Source organism: Ovis canadensis, chromosome 16 (assembly GCF_042477335.2).
Source record: "Ovis canadensis isolate MfBH-ARS-UI-01 breed Bighorn chromosome 16, ARS-UI_OviCan_v2, whole genome shotgun sequence".
Lineage (NCBI taxonomy): Eukaryota > Metazoa > Chordata > Mammalia > Artiodactyla > Bovidae > Ovis > Ovis canadensis.
The window spans coordinates 55,069,833-55,082,995 of NC_091260.1; the positions used below are offsets into that span (position 1 = coordinate 55,069,833).

General features: G+C 48.3%; 1 protein-coding gene across 5 annotated transcripts in view; it reads right to left on the reverse strand.

The window, feature by feature from the left end:
- The window catches only part of PDZD2 (PDZ domain containing 2), a 411,535-nt gene that overhangs the window by 353,410 nt on the left and 44,962 nt on the right, over positions 1-13,163 (reverse strand). Inside the window, exon 1 of one of the 5 annotated variants that reach the window (XM_069555956.1) lies at positions 5,410-5,520. The exons of the other annotated variants lie outside the window; for them this stretch is intronic. The gene's annotated coding sequence lies outside the window, so the exon portion shown is untranslated. Of the gene's footprint in view, positions 1-5,409; positions 5,521-13,163 lie in introns of those variants that run through there. 5 annotated transcript variants of the gene reach the window in all.

Consider the following 13,163-nt stretch of genomic DNA (forward strand, 5'->3'; position numbering starts at 1 on the left):
GGTGAAGAACTTGGGCCCTGCCATTAGAGAAACTTGGCTTTAAATGCGTTTGCCCACTTAACAGCTCTAGTAATTTAACTTATCTTAGTTTTCTCAACTGTACCACAGGGATAACAAGGATGCCTCCTTCATGGGACTGCTTGAACAATAATATGAAACTAACAGAGGGCGCGGACATGTAGTGTTTCATAACCCTCTCCAATCTCGGCTCCAGAAAGGCTGCAATAAAGCTCATGAGAAAGTCAATAAGAACATATAAACTCATAAGAACATGTAAACCAAGGTTGGGACGGAGAGAGACAGGTAATCGGCCAGCAAATAATGGAGAACTGACTGTATATCTATGAGCTGGAGTTTCTGTAAGAACACAGGCCATATATCTGCTTAGCAGCCCGTTCCATGCATACAAATTACCAGGCTTTTAAATGCTTCCCCTCAAATCCTGGCACTTGGGGCAGAGGGAGAAGGGAGGGAACCTCCAGATCAGATATTTTAGACTCCAGGAAAGGAAACAGGAAGCTTTATTTATCTGGGCTCCCCAGCTTGCTAATTAACTTAGGACTGGAAACTGTTCTCACGTGTCAATGCCTGCACATCTCATTATTAGAAAAACATGTGCTCATTATCCCCAAACAGGAGAGAGGGTGAGAGTTACCATTCTGGATGCAAATGTGTGACATCAAAGCTGCCTTGGGCACGGCTGGTCTGAGCAGAGTGAGGGCTTCGGGGAGATTAGAACAGGTATCGGTTTTTCTAAATAAAGCAGGAAGAAGACTTTTATCTTGGAGGCTTCAGAGGGATTGTGAGCAGAAAGACACCTGTGTGTAGTCCTGAGGTCTGCTGTTTGATTGGTCAAGAGAAAGCTCTTACCCTAAACTCTGCCTCTTTTCCACATAGAGCCCAGGCTTCAATCACTGGGTACTTATTTATAGAGGACCTATGTGTGCTGTGTTAAGGGCTTCCCTGGTAGCTCAGACAGTAAATAATCTGCCTGCAATGTCGGAAACCTGGGTTTGATCCTTGGGTCAGGAAGATCCCCCAGAGAAGGGAATGGCTACCCACTCCAGTATTCTTACTTGGGAGAATCCCATGGACAGAGGAGCCTGGCGGGCTACCGTTTATGGGATTGCTGAGTCAGACATGACTGTGAGACTGACACTACTGTGTGCTGAGTTCTGGGTCTGTACAATCAGGCTGGGGGACTCAGGGCTCAGAGGCAGAGGAAGCACACGTGTCTCAGAGGCAGCCTGAGCGTGGTCTGGCTCCTGTGTCCCAGAGCCCTGGGGAGGGGACAGGAACCCCCACCGAGAGGGTGCCTAGCTCCTAACATGACAGGAAGATTCCCTCGCTTCCTCCACCCAACTCCAGATGATCAACCCTCCAGGTGTACCCACATCTGAAAGGCTTCCTGGGATGTGGCAGGGAAGTGCCGGGGTGTAGGACAGTCATGGCAAACTAGGATGAGCTGGTCACCTCGGTCAAGTCCCCTGTCTCGCCCTTCTCCCCCTTGGCCAGACAATGACTTCACTCTTCCTTCACTGGGAGGCTAGTACAGAACAACTTACAAACACTGGAGGGGAGAGGGCTCACTTTGCTTATCTATAAAATGGGGATGTTGGGGATACTGTCAGGGTCTTACAGGGAATGGAGCCACCCTGGCTTGAATAAAGCACACAGAGGCATGAGGCAGGGTCGGTCACAAACAAGGATTGATAGCTGGAGGCTGGGGTCAGGGGTATAAGGAGGCAGGAACACAGGAAGGGAACAAGAAGAGGCGACCAAAGCAAGGCCCTCAGATCCTACATTGCCAGGCTTTGGGGACTGTCTGGCTCATGCTCCTCCCAAACGCATCCTCCTGCTTCTATCTCCCGAAAGGCCACGCCATCCACCTGGGTCCCAGACAATCAGCTTTGCTTTCTTCATGCTCTTCTGTCTCTGGACCTCCTTGCACGGAGTCTTCCTCCCAGTCTCTCTCACATTTTGTCCCCCCAACCCAATCTCCTGTCCTGCTAGTATTTGGGTCAAATCATTTCCCTGCTGCACAGACTCCTGTGTCCAGCCTGTCCCCCACCAGCCAGCCTCCACCCCGAGGCCACAGTGTGGGCCTTCTAAAGCACAGAGCTGATCCTCAGAATCCGTGGGGATTACAGTCAGACTAGTCAGAATCACCCACCTTCCTTTCTGATCCAGCACTTCTGAGCCCCCAGTTATGTTCTTCACCCCCAACTCTCCACTCTCCATTTTGGCCACGATGGACCCAGTGTGGTTTCCTGGATCTCATGCTGATTCACACCTCTATTCCTTCAGAATTCAGCTCAAGAACGACTTCCCATGGGCAGCCACCCCCACCCCATCTTCATAAGGCCGTTTGGGGTTGAGATGCTTCTGATCCAAGCCCTCTCTCCCACTGTTCTTACCACAGTGAAAGGTATTCACCTGTCTTTCTCCCATATCAGATATAAATCCACAGAAAGCAGGCACAGCCTATTACTCCTTTCTACCCTTGACGGCAGCTCAATGCTTCAGGCACACCGGGCACTTACAAATATCTGCTGAATGAGTAAATGAAAACCAGCAGCCTCATCCATGCAACACAAAACCAAAGCCCAAAGCAAGCTGGTGTTTGGAAGTCCCATCTTCTCCACTGAGAGAACAGAGAATATTCCAAGTGGAGACAGATCCTCTTTCCACCAGCCCAGCCCTGGCACAAAAGCACAGTGGGGAGAGAGGCTGATGTGGCAAGCAGCTTGGGCTTGGGAGGCAGGTGACATCAGGCTGCCATATGTCTCTTCAGGGGATCCTGTGGAGTCCTGGGCACTTGCCTGACCTCCTGAAGCTCGGGTTTCTCTTTTTTCATACAGGGATAATGATAACCCCTGTGGCTTCCTAGGTGGCACTAGTGGTAAAGAACCTGTCTGCCAGTGCAGGAGTGTAAGAGATCTGGGTTTGATCCCTGGGTCGGGAAGATCCCCTGGAGGAGGGCATGGCAACCTACTCCAGTATTCTTGCCTGGAGAATCCCATGGACAGAGGAGCCTGGCGGGCTACAGTCCATGGGGTCACAAGGAGTCAGACATGACTGAAGCAACTTAGCACACACACACGCAAGGATAACCCCCATGGCTCTGTTGTGAGGAGTAAATGAAATTACGTACGCACAACTGTTAGCACTTGGCAGACACTTAGATCTGGTCTCACCCAGCTCCCTTCCCATCAACATTACCCAAGCAGAGTCAGAGCCTAACAATATCTGTGCTCCTAACACACACAGGCAGCTCCTGCTGATGAGACTCCGTCTGAAAAAACAGGGAAGGAGGCAAAGACTTGATTCCTGGACTGAGAGCTTGGGAGGTGCCAGACACAACCCAGGGCACTCTGACCAAGTCCAAGGTCCTCCAGCTCCCAGATGGGTCTCAGAAATCACCTGGAGTGAGGCCTCCCCTCACTCCAGCACCTGGCAAGGTCTTCATGTCAACATCCCTTTGCCCTCCTCCTGCCAGAAGAGAAACCAAAGAAAGTCTGAAAGAACACAAGGAAATGTCAACAGTAGTAACCACTGGGGACAAGATTCCAGGTGACTTTAAATCATCTTAATAATCTTTTCTATAGTGAATTTCTTCTACTGTCTGAAAATATTAACAATATCCTTGTTATACTTAAGTCCTGAGTCCTAGATGAGTTATGCCCCTGTGACCACAGTTAAGCTGTAACAGCCAGTCCTGTTCTGGAATCTCTGACAGAGGAATCCAGGATGACTCTGTGGCCTGGGGACAAAGGATGCTACAATGACTTTGGAAACTTGGGACCATCAAGCAGAATCGCTGTAGCCTTTGAGAGGTACCTGAATAAAACCTCACCCAGTGTAGGTCGAGGCTCATTTAGGGAACCACAGTTGTCTCTATGGCCGGTGCTCCTGGCTAAGAGGATCCCAGGGAGGACACAGGTAATGAAGAAGAGAGAGGGTAATGCTAAGACACTTCATAGAACAGATTTCCAGGGAAATTCACCTCTGTTAAAAGAAAGCAGTGAGAGAACCATTGTTGTTGAGATGCCAAATTGTGTCTGACTATTTTGTGACCCCATGGACTGTAGCCCACCAGGCTACAGTGGGATTTCCCAGGCAAGAATACCGGAGTGGGTTGTCATTTCCTTCTCCAGGGAACCTTCCCAACTTGGGATCAAACTTTCATTTCCTGCATTGGCAAGCGGATTCTTTATCACTGAGCCACCTGGGAACCACTGCAACTTGCCAAATCTCGTAACGGGTCTTTGGGGCTTAATTAAGAAGTGGTGTGGAAGAACTCTTCCCCTGGTTTAAAACAAAACAAAACAAAACCCTTCACTGCACCTGGGCTTTGTTCATGCCTTAACTCACGCATTCATTCATTCACTCACCCATCCATGCATTAGTCACTTGTTGAGTTCTTCTGGGTACCAGGCATTGTGTCTGTGGGGCAGTATGATTAATAAGACCATCTTTCCATCTTTCATCATCACCACCACTCGAGGAAATTTTAAGGAATAATAGTGGTTGGGCAGGAGTTTTGCTCAGGAATATGGGAATGAAGAGAAGGACAAGCAGAGACAAGACAGCTGGCAGGAGAGAAGAACTCTGAAGAAGAGAATCAAAAGATGTCTAAGTAGGATTTTGAAGACATTCTGCCCCTCTGTCTTCCCCATGAAATCCTCAGTAAAATTCATACCCTTCACCAAATGCTTCAAAATGGCACTGGGCAGGATCTCAGCTGAAAACAAAGGAGCTGAAACAAACCAAGCAGCCCCAGTCAGGTCTTTCTCTTATACCCAAATAAAAAATGCTGTCCCTGCCCTGCAGTGGGAGGGACCCTGCAAAGACATGAGCCCCTTAGCTGTCAGGTGCTAAGAATTACCAGGGCAAACAGGTACAAAATTTAAGGGGCTTCAAAAAACTCAGTAATCAAGACACAACCAATGCAGTAGTTTGCAAAATCAAAATTAGTGCAAAAATGCCTGATGAGCAAAATGTCACAATTTTAAATAAAGACAGATCCATGGAAAGGGGTGAGGTTAGGGAGAAATCAACAAGACTGAGTCAGGCAAAGCAGGGTCAGATTCTTCCAAATGCTGATATTTAGTTCAAGGTAGATTTTTTTTGCATTACATTTATTTTTTTAAAAAACAGTGATTAAGATATCATTCATCTTGATGACTGTGTTTTTTGGTGCTCTTATATTTCTCACTCTGGGGAGGAGGGACCAATGGCCTGAGCGGCCAGAAAACGCTTGATTTTCTGAGGACCCAGCATTTGAGGTGGATTCTGAAGAATAAATGGAGTCTAACGTATGCAAAAAAAATATAGGCAATCTAGCCTAAGGGCACAGCCCACGGGAGAGTGTGTGTGCTTGAGGAGAGGACTGCCAGCAGCATATACCTGGAGCGCCCTGTCTCGTTTCACCTCTGGGCCTTGTGCTCCTCACAGGTGAGGCTGCAGGTCGAATCAGGTGAACACTGAGTCTGTCAGTCAGCATGTACGGAGCAACTCCTACAAGCAGGGTGGCCAAGATTTGAAAATAAACAAAATGCAGAAGATGCGACCCTGTCCCCTGAGAGTTCATGTCCAGCCAAGACACTCGATATCATTTCTGGATCTTCACAGTCTACAGGCGTTGTTTTTGCTTTTGACATCTGAAAATGCTACCATCGTTACAATGGCATTATTTAGGAATTTCCCACATGGCATTAAAAAAAAATATTCAGTTAGATGCAGGGACAGAGTGATGACCTACTTCAAAAAGGGCTTTCACAGGTGAGATCTCCTTTGCTCCTTTCAGTCACCTATAGACTGGAGCGCTCTCATCTCTTACCTTCCAAGAATCGGACGCTTGGAGCGTTTAAGTGGCTTCCTCCAAGTTTTCCAACCGTTAAGAGCAGAAGTGGGACTAGAACTCAGGCTCCTAACTCCCGTCCCTTCACTAATCTGTGTAGGGGGAATGAGCGAGCAGAGTGGAGAGCAGCTTTCCCTCAGCTGTACAGAAACTTTGCTGAGAGTTTCAAGCTCAATCCCAGCCACCCTGACCATACACGGGCCACTCCAGTTCATTCTGAGCTTCCTGCTGGGGGTGAAATCGACCAGCCCCAAAGCTTCATCAGCGAAGGAGACAGAAAAGAATGTTTTCCTCACTCTTCACCACCCCCACCAGCACCCACCTACAGATTCAGCCCCCCGGGAGCACCAGAGGGCCTGGAAACCTCACGTCCAACCACATTAACTGCACAGCAGGCCCCTGTCAGGCGCATCCTCTCCACCCGGGATTTCACTCTGCACAGTGAGGTTCCTGCCAGATCCGAAAGCTGCCTCTTCCCATCCTGAAATTAAAAAACAACACGCCACCAAACCTAAGCCAAGCAGGGCCCTGAGGACAGCAGCAGCCCGGCTGGAAGAAGTGCCATCCCGTGCGGAGGATGGGGATGAAGTGGAGGAGACACTGCCTTCCCCAGCCGGGACCTGCGCGACTTGTCCTCCCAGAGGCCTGCCAGTGGGTGTAGCCATCATCCATCCTGTACAGCTGCTCTCAGCAGATCAGGGCCCCGGCCAGGTCGAGATGCAGAAGATGAGGCAGGCAGCTGGCCTGAGGAACAAGAGGCACAAGGCCTCCGCGCCCGGCTCACAGGAGCTGGCCCAGGAGCCCAGCAAAGCTGGGGCAGAAGGACACAAGGGTGTCAGAGCTCCGGACGCAGAACAGTCTATGATGCAGTGACCAGGTCAAGCCAGAGCCCAGGCCCGTTGGGCGCCACCCTCGGCCACCCCCCTCAGGTCACCTAGACTTGTCAGCTCTTCTCTACTGCTCTGTCATTGTCTCCATCATCAGCACCACAAGTACGGAGTGTAGTGGGCTCGTCCACAGTGGCGCCCAAAATGCTATGTCCACATCCCAGTCCTGGGAACCTGTGATGGTTACCTTATTTGGAAAAAAAAAATAGTGTTTTCACAGGTGATTGATTTAGTTAGAGATCTTAAGAGGAAGTTCTCAACCCCGACCAACTGAGTGGGACTTAAATGCAAACCACATGTATCCTTACAATTGAGAGGCAGAGGGAGATGAGACAGAGACGCACAGAGAAGGCACCGAGGGGAGGAGGAGGCCGGGTGACCGTGGAGGCCGAGGCTGGAGCGATGGGGCCACACAGCCAAGGAACGCGGCAGGCACCGGAGCTTCCAGGAGCGAGGGAGGCCCCTCCCCCAGGGCCTTCCGAGGCGGCAGGGCCCCGCCCACACTTTGATTTGGGACATCTGGCCTCCAGAACCGGGAGAAAACAAGTGTTTGTGGTTTGAAGTTTCCCAGTGGATGGTCCTTTGTAACGACAGTTCCAGGAAACGAGAATGCCAACACCATGCCATCCCCACCGCCTCAGCGCCTCATGAGCACATCCCGGGCACGGGCTGGCCGCAGCTCCATGAGTTATTTCCATTTAGCAGATGAGCACACTGAAGCATCATGATACTAAGGATCGTGCCAGGGTCGTCTGGGGCCCAGCTGAAACACAGCCCTGCCGCCTGCTCTTTCCAGCTAGGAGACCACAACCGCTCTGACAGCGCCTTCCTTGCAGCCGCCTCAGAAGCCGCACAAAGGAGCTGAACACAGTTTCAATCCCTGATGATATTTTTACCAGAGTTATCTCTGGGGCTTGGCCCGTTCCAGGAGTCGGGGGCTGACTAACTCTGGGGCGGGAGACATCGTTTCAAATGACCTGAGTGTCATCCCAATGAGTTTGCCAGCACCAACATAGCTCCAAGGGGCCTGTGGGAATTCCCCGTTCTCCCTCCTAAGGAAGGAGCTGGAAGGCAAGACCCCACCAAGAGACGCCTCAGCCTCGACTGTCAGAGCAGAGAAACAGCTCAGGACTCCTGCCCTCCTTGGGAACAGAGATGAAGGCAGGCAAGGAGAACGTCCTAACCTGCCAGCAGTCTCCCTGCCCCAGAGAGCAGAAACTCAGAGGAAACTCCTGAGTCCCTTCTCTTGGAACAGAGAGGAGAACCTCAGAGGTCAGGGTGAACTCCCTTTTCAGGAAGCTAAGGGTGCAATCAGCTGCGACAGGCTTTCAGAATCCAGTCCAAAGGGGCAGGAGTTGGAGGGCTCAATTGCATACCAATACCTTTAGCTTGTCTCCACAGACTCACCACATATATGGGAAGGGCTGGCCAGCGTGACCCATGGTTTTGCTTGAACAGCAGTATACCTTTCGGCTGAATATGGTTCCACCTGGAAATAGGTCCAGACAAGCCTTTCCTGCAGCCTAGATGCCGGGCCATCTGGTTCCCAGGCCGTGTACAGAGCAGTGGCAGCCCCCCTCCAGGCTTTCAGTGACGCTGCCCGGGTAACCAGAAATGCTAATTACCACAGACAGACCCAGAAACTCAAAGAAACTGCTGTCAGGGAGCTCTGACTGGCTGAGACCTGGCTCCCTACTCCCGGCTTGCTCAGAGGAAATCCCACTTCCTCAAGAAGAGCAAATATTAAGTCTGGTTGACAGTACATCCATTCAACCTTCACGGAGGTGAAAAGAAAGGGGTGGTGGGTGGAGGTAATTCCCACCTTACAGTGCCTCTCCTCAGCTTCCAGGAGCAAGAAGACTAACTTCTGGTCTATATTTTGGTGCCCCAGCTTTCAGCGCTGGTGGCCTGCTTTGTACACCCAGCACCCAACCTAAGCCACCTGGTAGGGAAAGCACGCCTGTGGCTCAAGATTCAATCCCTTGGGTTTTGCCACGGTGTATGTGGTGCAGGGTAAGGGGTGGAGGGGGAGGTCATAGGAAACTCCATAGGTTATGGAGTTGTAAGAAGCATGGATTATCAGCAAGTCCAGGGTTCTGGCATGTTCTATGTGTAACTGGAGATTCTCAGAGCATGGGACCTTGGAGGTCAACTAATTCAATGGCAGCCAATCCAGTGGGAAAGAGGCCAGCCCTGCACATCCCTTTATTGCCTCCCCAGCGGACTTGTTTAGCCTCTCCAGGGCCTTTGCTCTCCAGGCGCACAGCTCCTGTTTGCAGTTCCCAACCCCAAAGAGCTTTGAGTTTTTGTAAGGCTTTTGGCAGAGAAACGTTGCCTGATCTAAACTGTCTTGAGGTCATTTAGAGTCTTTCTCCATCCTCCTCCTGTAATAGTCGATATTTCGCTGCCAAAATATCAATTCATTTGATTACGAGTGGGGTCTGATTACTACAGAAGTATGTAACACTTCATGTGCATCGCTTGACTTTTCTAAAGATCAAAACAAACAAAAAGCTGAGTTCTGAATCACACCTGGCCCTGAGGATTCCCTAAGGAACTGAGGATGTGCAGTTCCAAGGTCGGATGTGTCTGTGTGCTTCCCTGCCAGACCCGGTCCACATCTCCAGGACCATATCCCGCTGTGAGCTCTCCTGTACTCAGAAGCCTTTCTTTCTTTCTGCATCAGATCTTACTTGTGGAATGCGAGATCTTTTAGTTGCAGCATGCAAACTTTTAGTTGCAGCATGTGGGATCTAGTTCCCCGACCAGGGATCAAACTTGGGCCCCTTGCAACAAGAGCACGGAGTCTTAGCCACAGGACCACCAGGGAGGTCCCCACGAGCCTTTCTTGAAACTTGGTGACTTTGTTTGGACTTACTGATGCACTTCTTGTGCATTTGTGAGTGTGAGTGTACCATTTTGTCTATTTTTATGTCTCAAATGAATTCCCAAATGAATTAAATTCCCTCCGGGATTTAATACCTGGTTTGGGTCCCCATCAGACTCATTGCACCAACTCCTCAACCCTGTGCATGGTAAATGAGCCAAGATCCTGAGTGTGTGTGCCTCACCACCTTGATTCCTCAATCCCAGACCCCTGCAACAGCAGGCCTGAGAAGACTAGAAAAGTCTAGAAAAAGTACGAAAAGCCAATAAAGTAGCAGATTACAAAATTAATATATGAAAATTGTTGGTGTTAGCATATACAAAAATAATAGTTTGGAAAATGCAGTGGAAATCAATATCTCCATTAAAAATTTTTTTATTTTATATTGGAGCATAGTTGTTTAACAACATTGTGTTAGTTTCAGGTGTCCAGTATCTTCACTTTTAATTGAAACTAAAAAAGATTTTTTTAGGGTCTTCCCTGGTGGTGCAGGGGCTTTCCTTGTGGCTCAGCTGGTAAAGAATCTGCCTGCAATGTAGGAGACCTGAGTTCAATCCCTGGGTTGGGAAGATCCCCTGGAGAAGGGAATGGCTACCCACTCCATTATTCTGGCCTGGAGAATTCCACGGATTGTATATTCCATGGGGTCGCAAAGAGTTGGACACGATTGAGTGACTTTCATTTTCACTTTTACCAGTGGTCCAGTGGTTCAGAATCTGCCCTTCAAGCTGGGGGACGAGGATTCCACCCCCTGTCAGGGAATTAAGATCCCAGATGCCACAGAGCAACTAAGCCTGTGCGCAACAACTACTGAGCCTGCACGCTCTAGACCCCACGGGTCACAGGGAAGTGCCTGCAAGCTGTAACAAAAGATCCTGAATTTGGAGACTAGGACCTCATACAGTCAAATAAATAAATAAAATTTTTAAAAGATTAAAAAATTTTTTGATATATTGATATTTGATAACATGTACAGATATAGATAAATATATAGGTATTCAATGGGCTTCTTAAGTAGTGCTGGTGGTAAAGAACCTGCCTGCCATTGCAGGAGACACAAGAGACTCGGTTTCTATCTCTGGGTTGGAGAGATCCCCTGGGGGAGGGCATGGCAACCCACTTCAGCATTCTTGCCTGGAGAATCCCAAGCACAGAGGAGCCTGGCGGACTGCAGTCCCTGGGGTCGCAGAGTCAGACACGTTTGCAGTGACTTAGCATAGGTATTCAATAAGAAACATGCCTGATCTATTAGAAGACAACTTTTAAACAATTGTTAGTTTTTAGTATAATAATGGTATTATGGCTACATCTTAAAATAGCATCTTCATCTTTTAGAAATACACAATAATGATGTCACTGATTTGTTTGAAAACGAGACAGGGTAGGAGTGGGAGTGGAGAGGAGACAGGGCCACAGGCTGAATGGGACAGAGGCTGTTTGATGGGTACAGGAAGGCTCATTTTACTGTTCTCACTACTTCTGTGTATGATTTAAATTCTGCGTATGAAAAAGTTAAAAAAAATCTATTGAAGGACTGGAAGCAATTTTTAAGTTTATAAAAAAAGGCTTGCTTACTTTTAGATGAAAAGGTTTGATGATTTTCTCTGTATTAATCTATAAATTCAATGTGAATCCAATTAAAATAGCAATAAGGAGAACTTTTAGAAAATAAATATATAATAGCTGGGAAAATTATGGAAGATAAGGGTGGCTGAGGGGTTAGGGCAGAGCAAGCCTGGTCTTGCATGAGAGTGTGCTCAGTCGCTTCGGGTGTGTCTGAGTCTATGTGACCCCATGGACTGTAGCCCACCAGGCTCCTCTGTCCATGGGATTCTCCAGGCAAGAATACTGGAGTGGGTTGCCATGCCCTCCTCCAGGGGATCTTCCTTACCCAGAAATCAAACCTGTGTCTCCTGCATTGCAGGCAGATTCTTTACCCACTGAGCCACCTGGGAAGCCCAAGCCTGGTCTTAGAAGCACTCAAACTTATTATGAAGTCGCAATAATGAGCAGTTGAGCAATGGAGCACATATAGGCAGGACAATGGTGCAAAAGAAGACTCCAGAAATTGGCTCAGGTGCCTGCCTGCTGATTCAAGATGTTGAATAATTATTCAAGATGTTGAATAATTACAGAACAGACAAAAATTCTAAACTAAATTCTTTGAGACAACAAATAAGAAAATTCACATAGTGATAGTGCTGCAGAGAAAAATAAAGCAAGACAATGAGACGAAGAGCTGAGAGGGAGATATACTTGTGTTAAGATCCAAGGAATTGACTATGACAAAGATGCTTGAGAAAAGCCCATTCCAGGCAAAGAGGAGAGCAAAAGCATACACTGTCAGGTGGAAATGAGTTTCAAGTGCTCAAGAAACAGAAAGAAGATCACAGATGACAGGAAAAGAGGCCAGGAAGAGACTAGCAGGGGCCAGATTCCATCAATCTTGCAGGGGCTGGTGAGGAGGCTGGATTTTAGTCTAATTGAGATGCAAAGCCATTAGTCTGCAGATAAGATCTGATTAGCAATTTAAAAAAAATTACTCTGGCCACCGTGTAGAGAAGACTCTCTAAAGACAAGAATGGAAATGGAAATGCAATTTCAGTTTTCCCCAGCAATGATCTCCCCAAGAGGCGATGTTGGCATAAACTAAATCAAAGTGTTGGACATGTTAACAAGTGGTCTGATTTGGGACAAGATATTTACCTAGTGCCAGTCTGCAGATGGGTTAGAAGTGAAGGAGGAGAAAAAGCAAAGGAACCAAGGATTATGCACGCTGGTTCTCTGGCCTGAGTCACTAGGTGGAGGATGTTGTCACTGCTGAGAATGAGCAGATGAGCAGGAGCAGGTTTGGCAGTGATGGCAGTAAATCACAGACTCTATTATCATCTCTCTCCCTTGACACACCTATCAGACATCCAACAAGAGTTGGCAGTAGGCAGGTGGCTGGTACACGAGGAAGGAGCTCAATGGTGGAGATGTATATTTGCACATCATCAGCATAAGACACAGTGAGCATGGCATTTCAGATCTATGGGGGACACACAGTGTCTGATAACCAGTGTTATTGACCTTGCATTTGGGGACAAAAACCCCAAATGAATTCCAAATTCAAGCTCAGGACAAAACAATTTCCAAATGGGTGAAAAAAAATTTGTTTTAATATTGATGAGCCTACATGGAAAGTGGCCCCTCTGTACTCTTGTTGGGAGGGTAAATTTGTGCAACCTTCTTAGGGACAATATGGCACTATATTACCAGATTCAAAATGCATGTTTTCAGACTTCCTTGGTGGTCCAGAGGTTAAGAATCCACCTACTAATACAGGGGACACAGATTTAATCCCTGCTCCTGTTCCAGGAAGATTCCACATGCTAGGGGTCAACTGAGCTGGTGTGTCACAACTACTGAAGCCTGCACCCCTGGAACCTGGGCTCCGCAACAAGAAAAGTCACAACAATGAGAAGCCCACACACCACAACTAGAGAGTAGCCCCAGCTCAGGGCAGCTAGAGAAAGCCCGTGTG